Source organism: Rhinichthys klamathensis, unplaced genomic scaffold (genome assembly GCF_029890125.1).
Source record: "Rhinichthys klamathensis goyatoka isolate OS25496 unplaced genomic scaffold, OSU_Roscu_1.1 h1tg000040l_1, whole genome shotgun sequence".
NCBI classification, from domain to species: domain Eukaryota; kingdom Metazoa; phylum Chordata; class Actinopteri; order Cypriniformes; family Leuciscidae; genus Rhinichthys; species Rhinichthys klamathensis.
In genome coordinates, this window is record NW_026606587.1 from 12,653,368 (window position 1) to 12,665,963 (window position 12,596).

The 12,596-nt window shown below is 40.6% G+C and overlaps 1 pseudogene; it reads right to left on the reverse strand.

The window, feature by feature from the left end:
• Window positions 1–8,975: 8,975 nt before the first annotated feature.
• LOC130081788 (fibroblast growth factor receptor 1-A-like) lies at window positions 8,976–11,448 on the reverse strand (annotated as a pseudogene).
• Between the last annotated feature and the right edge of the window lie 1,148 nt (window positions 11,449–12,596).

Consider the following 12,596-nt stretch of genomic DNA (forward strand, 5'->3'; position numbering starts at 1 on the left):
CTCTAATCCTTGGCTTTCCATGGCTGACCGCTCACAACCCTCACATTGACTGGTCCCGAGGGATTGTTAGAACCTGGGGAACTAACTGTCGAGTCTCAGATATTGCCTTCTGCTGTTCCCTCAATCCACTAGAATCACTCCCAGAACCTTTGCCCAATATCTCCATGTGGAGATCTGCCTCTGTTCCCGAGACACTGTCCACGGAGGTCATGGCTGTTCCCAAGATGGAGCCAGCTAAAACCAAGTCTCTAGCTCAGCTTCCCGAGTTATCCCGAGTTCCCCCGGAGTATGCAGACCTTTATGAAGTCTTCAGTAAGGACAGAGCTGCCTCACTGCCGCCTCATAGGCCTTATGATTGCCCTATTGAACTGGTTCCTGGTACCTGCCCACCTCGTGGGAGGCTCTACTCTCTCTCTGGTCCTGAAAGATTAGCCATGGACAGATACCTCAAAGAAGCTCTGGACAGTGGATTCATCCGTCCTTCCACCTCACCTGCAGGAGCTGGTTTTTTCTTTGTTGAAAAGAAGGATGCCAGCCTCCGACCCTGCATAGACTACCGAGGCTTAAACCATATTACCATCAAGAACCGGTACCCTCTTCCCCTCATGACCACGGCTTTTGAGATCTTGCAGGGTGCCACCATATTTACTAAACTGGACCTTCGTAATGCTTACCATCTAGTGAGAATCCGTGAGGGAGACGAGTGGAAGACTGCATTCAACACTCCAACGGGCCACTACGAATACCAGGTAATGCCATTCGGCCTGGTTAATGCCCCAGCCGTCTTCCAGGCCTTTATTAATGATGCTCTTAGAGAAATGCTGAAATATTACCATCAAGAACCGGTACCCTCTTCCCCTCATGACCACGGCTTTTGAGATCTTGCAGGGTGCCACCATATTTACTAAACTGGACCTTCGTAATGCTTACCATCTAGTGAGAATCCGTGAGGGAGACGAGTGGAAGACTGCATTCAACACTCCAACGGGCCACTACGAATACCAGGTAATGCCATTCGGCCTGGTTAATGCCCCAGCCGTCTTCCAGGCCTTTATTAATGTGTCTTTCTGCTTTTGGGTTCAACTGTTGGGGAGATAGCTCAGTGGAAGACACCTTGCACTTGAGCACAGCAGACCCGGGTTCGATCCCCACCTAAGGCAACCCCGTTATAGTGTGTGCTGTTAACATCATCAGAGGAAACGGCTGTGGTGAATGCAGCAAAAGCTTCCCTGGACCTGAAAATAATGAAGACGACAATAAAAATCAATGAGTCAGAAACAATGCCAGAGGTCACAGAAACACCACAAATTGCAACCTCTCTGTGTGGCAGATCGCCATTCAAATCTGTGTTTAGTGCAATTTTGGAAAGAGTCAAGAGCCTAAATCTCAGTAGCAACACAGGGGGAAAAATATACCTTTTTCTGTCCAGAGTTTATCGACATCCTCATGAACACCTACATGAGCATTTTCCCCCTCTGGAGTGGAGTGCTTCTTGGGGATCTTAGCCGGTTTTCTGAAATCAGCACAGCTACAGTCAGCCAACAATCCACAATCCGGGAAACTAACTGCCATGTGGAACAGTGGTTTTGGATTGTCAAACAGAGCATCCTTCAAACAAAAAAGTTCCTGTGTCCTGCTGACTTAACCACAAAATGTATGGATCCCTACAAGTCAGATACAGAGAACACATAATTAACAACAATCTGTTACTGCCTTTCCGTGATCCACAACCGAAAGAAAACTTATTCTCCCAGAAAGAAGAATAGGCAAAGAAAACATCTTGAAAACATCACAAACGTAGGACAAAATACTTTGACCCACCTTATGTACTGTCAAAGCCATCACAAAGTCCAGAAAACAAAGACATCCGCATCAATACCAGCCAGAACACCAAAGTAATTCCAGATACACCAATGGACCTGTCAATCAAAGCAAAACATGAGCCAAAGTACAAGGACCATACTGAGCCTGATAAACCAGAACAAACATCTGAGGACATAACTACTGAGGTATTACTTCATATTATTATTATATTTAGTAAAATAATTTCAATGAATTTAACATCTTTCTTGCAATACAAATTAGGGGTATAACGATACCCTCATGTCACGATTCGATACATATCACGATACTGAACTCACAATACAATATTATTGCAATACTCCATGACATATGATAAAGGGTTAACAAAAAATTATTAAATTGATTCAAATGCTACATTTGATGCTGCATAGGCGTGTAAATGAATAGGTTTGGACTTGATGCTGGAAACCCAAAGCACAGGACAATAGAGACACCAGAATAACAATATTCTGAAGCTGAAAATACTTAATTATGTTAGACTAATATTCTTGCACTCTTTCACTGACTAGATATATTTAAAATAATGTAGGCCACTTTTTACTGGTAACATAAGACATTTGGCATTATCAGGACCCACAAATATTCCCCCATTGCATTATTATACATTATCTTTAACATTATATATAGTAGTTTAATGTAGTACTGACACTAAAACTCTGAAAACTAGACTAAACTTTTTTTTTTGGGACATATTGTCTCTATCCACGATACATATTGTTGCATTTTTGTATTGCGATATATTGTAACACGATATATTCTTACACCCCTAATAAAAATATAATTTGCAGATCGAATACCTTTGGTCCAAAAAAGACTGTGAAATGGTGGTTGCTGTTGTGTCGTCGGCAGAAAAGAAGACCACGTACACCGTTCATCACTCAGAGTTCAAAACTCTGCAACCTCACAAGTGGCTTGTGGGAGAGGCAAGAATATTCATGAGCTATTATTATTTAAAATTGGCATGGTTTAAATCACCAAAGTACATCATAAATATTGGGCACATCTGAAAAGCTGTCAGTTACCTTTGTCTAATTGCATGTTTCATACATTTTATCTTTTCATCAAGATAATTAAATGCTACTTCCAAACCATACTGAACAAAATGGGAAAAGACCATAGTATGTACCTCCTCAACCAGTCTGCGGCAGGTATCATTGTATTGTTATACATTGAAGATTTGAAAACACATGTTTAAAAAGATTTACTAATGTGAATTTATCAAACATTTCAGGTGGAAAGTATCACGCAGTTATCAATTTCCTGAATATGGATGATAACCACTGGAAGTTTTTTGGTGAAAGCTTTCAAAACACCAATAAGTCCTTCTTTATGGATATGTGGTCAAAGCTGAACTGAAATTTTAAATGGGTTTCTCTCTTTTTTCCAGTATCTACATCAGGCCCGGATTGGCTAATCGGGAGCACCGGGAGAATTCCCGGTGGGCCGGTCTGGATTATTGGCCAGGAGGGCCGGTGTTGTCATGGCACTGGGTTAAATGCTCCAGTCACAGCGCAGCCCCACTATTTTTTTTATTGTTATTTTCTCGCAGCCCCACAAAAAAAGTCAGTTGTTAGAGATGTGCGAACAATTGCAATGATTCGCATATTGCGACGATAACCGACCTCATCGGATCTGCTTCAGTAGCTATTCAACACTGCTCGTCGGCAATGGCAAAATGTTTGAGATGACCGATCAAAGCAAGCGGGATGTATGTTCACAGAAGCGCGAGCCGGGGCCGCGCGCAAATCCCAACGCGACGCTTCACGAGATAAGATGCAAGTGGCTAAACTAAACAGCTGTTTTACGATAGAAGTTTTAAACGACCGACATAAATAATCAGTTTGCAAAGACTGTATCAATCAAAGGTAACCTAAAGATAAAGAGACTGAGAGAAGAAGAATGAGAGAAGGAGATGGAGATGAGAGAGGAGAGCAGGAAGAGCAATAGCCTATTGCATACTGTGCCCAGAAAGATAATAACTTTATTACAATGGATTCCTAATTAACACAGATATACATGTTCTTTGCCAAGGAAGGACAGTGGAAAAATAATATGCCCCCGAACCCAGATCACTTTTGGGACCTTTGTATTTATAAAACCCTGTGTACGGCTATTGCACTGAATAGAAAATTATATATTTGAAAAATACAATGAATTACAAGGCTGTACAGAACAGTGCACTATTGAAGACTTATATACTGAGGGTTTAATTACATTATTTTAATATAGTCGGTCGGGAACTAGTGGGCCGGTCTAAGGTATGAAACTCCAGGGCTGAAAATTAGTCCCACTCCGGCCCTGATCTACATGCATCTTCCAGATTTGTCTTATTAATCCATAAGGAACTGATGAAGAGAAGGACTCTGAGCAAGCTGCAATCAGATTTAGGTAAAAATACAATGCTTAAATGAAAGCATTAAGCCCAGCTCAAATTACTTTCATCACTTTAACTGTATTACCCATAACTGTGTCATATATTTATCAAAGTCAATACTTCAAAATGAGGCTCTGAAAAAAAGAGTGGGTGGAGATTGAGTGGAGAGGGGCCACAATTAACCCTCTACCGCATGGTGTGGTCATATGGCAACATTCTCCTTGTGTTCATTTCCTTGCCCCTTTCTCTTTAAGAAAACATTCTCGTGTTTTTTGTTGGAATGAAAAGACCCTAGTTTAGCCAATGATGTGCTTTGGTTAAGTCAAATGACATGCAGTTTTTTTTCTGTGGCACGATTTTTGACAGACTGACGTCTCTTGTGAGTAGCTGCTGAAAGCAAACTAAAACGTCAGTAACAAACAAGGACCAGCCCATATCACATACACAAAAAAATCGGAAACATCACCTCAGGTAAGTTATGATGACATATTCACCACTCAAAAAAAGTTATGAAATTAGTTTTTGGTAAATCGATCAAATGTCTGTGTTGCCAAGCGGCAACACTGTGCAATAGTGGAATGACATTATTGCAATAGTTTAGCTAGCTAGAAAGGTCAGCTGCAATCTGTTAAGCTGTAACAATAGCAACATTAATGCTAGTAATATAATGTTGATTAGTCCACGAAGTTTGATTCTTTGTTTAGAGGTAATGAGGGGGTTTACAGGTTTGCGTTCCTTCACGTGTACGATTTGCATCTGAATCTCTTTTGTGTGTGTGGGTGTGGTCACATTAGAGCTAATGAGCTCTCGCTTGAGAAACAATAGGTTACTGTCGTAACCCCGGTTCTCTGAAACATTGAGTGGAGAGATCCACCTATGGAAAGGGCATCTGTACCTGACCTCTGCTGAAGCATCCAATTGCACCAAGTCTGGCTAGACAGACAGAAGCGTGCAGCCAATGCCAGGTAAGGCCCCACCCCCTTACCTGAGGGCATATAACGCCTGCTGGTGGATCTCTCCACTCGATGTTTCAGAGAACCGGGGTTACGACCATAACCTATTGCTCTCTTTCGTCATCTCGTATTCAAGATCCACCTATGGGAGAGACATGGATTGCCCAATTGGACTCCCCGATTGCCCAATACACTCACAGTGAGGTTCTGTAAGCCAGAGAAGGACGGTCGCCCCAGGGAGGCTGACACGTTGCATAATCATTAAAAGTTAGAACCACCTTCCACAGGGTTGGTGAGGGAGGGTTCCTTTGTCCAACTGTTGCCCTAAATCATCCAGAATCTCCGCCTGGTAAGCGGAGAGGAGGGAAGAGACATTAAGGGCCCTGACAGCCAAGGCCGAGGACTTGTAAGCGGCCTGGGGCACTGAGGCAGAAAAGCCGTCCATATTGTTGGGCAAAACCGGCTTCTGGGGAGCGAGCAGCCCACCCTGGGTTGGATGGCGGGGGGATCACTCATGCCGAGAGCCACCATGTCCTTTACCTCGAGGCCCGTGAGACTGTGTTTTAAATCGAGTGGGTCGCTCCAGTTGTTCCTCATGTGCTTTGCGCACGCTGGGAGGACGGGGAAGAGATGTTTCCTCGGGCCGGGAGAGGGTCCCAGCAGTTTCCCATCGTAAATGTCCCTTTCCTGGTCGGTGACGCCAGCGTTGTCCTCGTCGCCTGAACCGCCTGGTTAATCAACGAACGGGAGGTTTCCCGTGAAGATGTCATCTTCGGGGAATGCAGGATTGGGCTGGTCAGCCCAGTTTAGGGACGTTACGCCCCAGGAAGCCCCCGGTATCGCATCGCCGTCACCGTGTCCCCCATCCGAGTCAGAAAGGCCGAGCTCGATGCATTGTGTCGCAGCAACTCTCAGACGGCGCCGCAGGAGTTTCTTCGGCAGCATAAGGCAATAGCTGCAATATTCCGAGTTCTCCAAAGCCTCTTCTTGCGTGCTTGAGGCACAAGCAGAACGGGTGAAATTATTTTGCGGCGATCAGCACACCACACCCATGATCATTTTTCTACAGGAGAAGCGGCAGATTTGGAAAGCGACATACCGCAAAATAACGTAGAGAAATCCGTGACGGCCGCCGTGAAGAAGGGGAGCAGGTGAAAAAAAAAAAAAAAGAAGAGCGTGGGCGGCTCAGGATGCAAACACAGATAAACTGGCTGAATAAAAAGACTGTCACGTCCGGCGGAGGCTGATCTAGCATTATGTCCTCCTGAAGACGCAAGTGAACAGTGTAAATCCAACCAAACTGTGTACGCGCAGAGATCGTGAGAAGCGAATGTCAACGGGAGAACAGCAGCGCTTGCAGGCGTTATATGCCCTCAGATAAAGGGGTGGGGCCTTACCTGGCATTGACTGCACACTTCTGTCTGTCTAGCCAGACTTGCTTAGCCAGATGCTTCTGCAGAGGTCAGGTACGGATGCCCTTCCCATAGGTGGATCTCGAACACGAGATAATGAAAAAGAACTGGACATCTTGGTGGTTTCATACAAATTACTTTAACAGAGAACATTTATTTTTGTTTTTAAATGAGATAATTTAAAAGTACACACTTAAATGTTTATAAATATATATTGCTCATAAATGTGTGACAAGTATTTGCTGAGTTTGTTTCAGTTTATAGACGTGCTCAAGAAAAAAAAAGACGGAGACGGAGAGTCAGAAAGCAGACTGATCTCATGAAATGGCGTATATATGACACGCCAATTCGTATTTCCATTTTTGGCGTGCTATCAACACGCATAATCGCTTTTCAGCGTGTTTATCAACGCCTTTGACTTAACGTTATATTACTGTATTATGTATATATAAATATATGACCTACCCCAAGCCCGTCCCTAAACCTACCCGTCACTGGGGTTAATACCATTTATGAGCCTTCTCCTACCATCCTAGGAAAAGAAATATCGCTCCACAGATGTAGATATAGATTTTGCTTCGTTTCGCTCGGACATTTAACGGCGTACACATACACGCGGAATCACTCGGACATTTAATGGCGTAGACATACACGCAAAAGATTTCGGCGTGGACATACACGCGGATAGCTCAAAATGCGTATAGATAACACGCCACTTGACTTGAAAGTGGCGTGTATGTTTACGCAAAGTCATGATGTCATGTTGCAGAAAGCACACTGTTTATTTTCTTTATTTTACAAAAGCACAATGTTTTGTTTTGATTGTAAGTGGGCACATACAAAATTAGACATCTTAAAGATTCTTTGTTCATATTTTTTCCATAAGTCTATTGTGAAGAAAATCCAGCAAAACGCGCCGGTGCGTTTGTCGACCCCTAAGGGTTAAATTCATCTAGGCAAATAATTCCCTACCATTAATCAATTAAAGGGGTCATGAACTGAGAATTTACATTTTCCTTGATCTTTTGACAGTTAAGAGTGACAGAAATTGCGTTGCAATGATAAGATCTTTTCATTCAAGTGATCAACAGACTGTCTGTCATCTGCTCAATGCTCATCACTGCAACCTTTCATTTAATGGAATAGATCTAAATAGCCTACTTTAACGAATCATAAGAAGTTTTTAATCTCGATAGCTGTAATAGTAAAAACGTAGTAAAAATATTCGAGATATTTCCACATAATGCTAGCTATTTCATATGCAAACATGTCAGCCAATTACAACAGTCGGCGTTTACACTGAAGTTTCTTCCCTTTAAACAGAGCGTTCAAGTCAGAGGCTAAAATCAGACTTGGAAAAATGCCTTTTATTTCTAAATTATGACAATTTTTTATGTAAAATCTAACATTATAAGGGCACCCCAGGAAACAATATAAAATAATAAAATAATCCAGTTCATGACCCATTTAACTTCTTGACAACATAACCATAAGAAAGACTTAAGGCCTGTTCACACCAAGAACAAAAACTAAAGATAGCTATAACGATAACTAAATTAGCATCCACACCAGTGAAGGATAACTATATAATTATTATAAGCATGTGCAGCAGTTGGACTGCTTATTAACATATAACTTTAAAATCACAAAGTAATAATAATAATAAAAAAAAGAATCTTACGAATTTCCATCTTCCTCAAATGAACATTCACTACATGCTTACAAAAAAAACATTTCACTCTCCGATAAAAGAATGTCCATCACATCCTACATTCATTTTTTGTAAAACAAAATGAACAGCATTTTGTATTATAAGCATGTCATGGTTTAAAGGTGCATTGTGTAATATTTAGGAGGATCTGTAGACAGAAATGCAATATAATATACATAACTATGTTTTCAGTGGTGTATAAAGACCTTACTTAATGAAGCGTTATGTTTTTATTACCTTAGAATGAGCCATTTCTATCTACATACACTGCGGGTCCCCTTACATTGAAGCCATTTTGCACCAACATGTTTCTACAGTGGCCCTAAACGAACAAACGCGTTTCATCACTATGTTGTTCTTCGTGCAAAGAAGCTAGCTAAAGTCAGCGAATAAAACACTGACACAATGATGAACAAGTAACAATAATATTCACAATAACATATCGCTTTACTGAATAATAAAGTAAACATAATTTCTTAATTTATCTTTGTAAAGAAACCTCATTGCTTAACTGGCTACTCTCTGCTGTTTCAGACGACAACATCTTTTCCTGTCGGCCATCGTAACTTTTGATGGTTGCAATTTGTAACCTCACCACTAGATGCGCTAAAAATCACACACTGCACCTTTAAGGAAAGAGAGAAAGAGAAAAATGAGAAGCAGAGATGAAAGCAGAGAAATTGGTGGGCTTTATTATACTCAATATACAAACAAACGAACAAAAAGTACCATAAGGGGTAAAAGTACACAGTCAAGAGCAGGTGTCAGTACAGAAGACGGGTATAGGACCGCCTGGGCTGGACTGGAGGATGATGCCGACATGCCAACAGGACACTTGGGCTCTTCTAAAAATACATGACCAGAAAAAAACATTAGTGTTTAGGATCCTGTTACCAAAAAGCTCTAAAAACGGACCAACCAAAGTGACATGATCCTTGCAAGATAACTTAGAAACGTCATAGCTGGCGGGCATGCAGGGTACGTCTTCATTTTTAGTTAAGTTTCATTTTTATTTAAACATTGAGAAAATAATGCAGGTTAACTGATATTATAATGACGTTTTACAGGGGTTAAAGAACAGTATTGTTTATGAAAAAAAGTTTGCATTGCTATTTTTATATATTAAAACATATATATATATATATATATATTAGTATAAAAGCTAGTATTTATGGTAACACTTTATTTTGATAGTCCTCTTTAGACATCTATAAGTAACATTGCACCTACATGTCAACTAACTCTCATTAGAGCATTAGTAGACTTTGTTTAATATCTGCTAACACTTAATTTAGATGCTCCCAACAGACATTCTACTGACTATAAGTAACTTTGCAAGTACGTCACTTATTCTACTAAATCTAACCCATTTCAGTCTACTATACTCAACTAAAACTCTAATGAGAGTTAGTTGACATGTAGGTGCAATGTTACTTATGTTTAAAGGAGACCATCAAAATAAAGTGCAACCGTATTTACTAGCATTGACAATGCCTTAAACATGAAGCTTGTGCCTTTGTGATACACACAAAGTATTTAAATACAATTGTGGGTTTTTTTTTTCTGAACATGTATATTGTTATGAGTTAAATGATTGCATTATTTTCTTATGCAGTGTTGATGTGAAATTTAACAAATGTATTTTTACATTTATATGGACAGAAAAAAAAGACTCATATTTTGATATTCTGGTTGGAGAGTCGCGAACAGAACGGTGAACTGCGCATGCTCCCTCATATCTGCAGAGGAGCTGTAAAAGAGCAGACGCGACTCTCCCGTTCGTATAATTAGTCTAATTTACATGTTTAATTTTTTCCTGTTGATTGGATTTTTCAGGTCTACACCACCCCTTTCAATCCGATTGAAATTGAATTTGGATCGAGCTCATATAGATTTTACATGAAGTCTTTTCGGTCTGATTGACCCTCCAATCTGATTAACAGATTATTTGAGTGCATGTAAACTGCTGCTGTTAAAAAAGGATATGAAACCATCAACCAAAAACAACACCACAAGAACCAAAGATACCTTTATAGACAGTCAACCAAGCAGAGCGATGGGTGATGCCCAGAGAGTTCCCAGCCAAGCAGGTGTACTCTCCAGAATCCTCTAAAGACACATTCCTGATCTGCAGTACCTCCATCTCCTTATCCGTAGTGTTGACGCCTGCCGTCTAGAGAAAAGAAGCCGGAGAGATTCGAGAAAACTCACCAGAGGAGAGAGAGGAGTTTTGACAACGAGTGTACTTGTTAATTTTTATTCACTGTATGACAAATATTGTAAACTGTGTCACTACATTATTTTGTGTAGGAACATGATAATTTAAACTGAAATTGATAGGCACACTTCTGTCAATCTCAGACTAGTGAAGAGGTTTTACCTTTAAGATTCAAATGTGCGGCAGTCTGTCAGGGCCGACTCTGCTGCCGTTCACCTCGATGTGCTTCAGCCACTGGATGTGTGGCTGTTGATCACTGAAGACTTTACACTCGAACACCACGTCACTTCCCACCACTGCGGTGCGGTTAGCAGGCAAACCAGCCTGGAGGATCGGCCTGTGTGGTGAACGCTCTGTATCACACACACACACACACAAACATTATACGCAGTGTGGTTAAAATGAGCATAAATAACAAATGATTTTTTACTCCTTTCCCTGATCATCCCTCTTAAAGAAATCAAAGTTGGGGTCAGCGTTGTGGAAATTGGGATAGTTATTATCCCAGAGGCTGTAGGGAGCAGCCTATTTAACATGCATGCAGACTAGAAACTCATTATAATTGTTGTAATCTTTTGAAAATGAGTGGAAATGTTTTTTGAAGCCACAGCCCATTGCTCAGGCCTTCTGACCAAAAGAGGGCAAATACACGCTGTGTCCCAATGTGAAGGCTACATCCTTCGAAGGCCACGGATGTCGAAGGATGCAGCCTATGCGTCCTTCGAAGGACGCACCATGTAGCCTTCGTAGGATTTCCTAATTGCGCAACCAGGTGTTCCCAATTACCGCTCCTGGCGCCAAGCAACGGTGTGAGAATACAGCTGCCATCCTGAGTTCATTTGATAAAATTGAGTAAACAGCTATGGAGCCAGAATTGTCTATTGCCATTTTTTGTTTTATATTTTACTGGAGGACATGGTGAGGATGTTTCAGCCCCTGCGCTGCCCGGTCATTTTCGGTTTAGCCAAGACCATGGCCATGTAAATTAAACTGGTTTACTGCGTCCCAATTCAGAGGCTGCGTCCTGAATTGCCAGATTACACTTTAAACTGTTCAAGTATTGGGTGTTAACTTACGTAAATAATGTAATGAAATATGAAAAGAAAAGAAAACGTAGGCACACACACACACACATATATATATATATATAAATATAAGTTTGTTAATATAATGTTCACTTATATCTTACCTTGATGCTATTCTCTAGGCTATAGTGTATTTTTTTTTAATAATGTACATAAATGGACCATGGTGAATATATTTACACAGGTTTTCAACCCTATTAGAATATAGTTGAATAAAAAAAAACAATGCAAATGTTACTCCCGCTCGTCATCGGCAGCTGTCAGTCACAGTTGCTACTAGGCGACAAGAACAATCCTCCGTATAGGCTAAACTGGTCCGAGCGCTTCAGACGCGCGCGCCCTTTGATATGGGACGCAGCTGTAGTTAGCAACAATTTGTTAATATTGAGTTAATATTGTTGAATTTTCAAAATAACCAGTGGTGGAATGTGAGGAACTACATAGGCTAGTTCGTTAATATTCACGTACACATGTGAAGCACTTTTTTCACACACAGGACAAGCAACACTACAAAATTATGTTATTTTACAATATGATGCATTGTTTTACATGAAACTACACAAAAGTATAGTTTAAATGTATCAACCTTGAAAATATTCAGAAGTAAAATGCAACATACACAGTAATGCAGTAGCTAGTAATATACAGGTCCTTCTAAACAAATTAGCATATTGTGATAAAGTTCATTATTTTCCATAATGTAATGTTAAAAATTAAACTTTCATATATTTTAGATTCATTGCACACCAACTGAAATATTTCAGGTCTTTTATTGTTTTAATACTGATGATTTTGGCATACAGCTCATGAAAACCCAAAATTCCTGTCTCAAAAAATTAGCATATCATGAAAAGGGTCTCTAAACGACCTATTAACCTAATCATCTGAATCAACTAATTAACTCTAAACACCTGCAAAAGATTCCTGAGGCTTTTAAAAACTCCCAGCCTGTTTCATTACTCAAAACCGCAATCATGGGT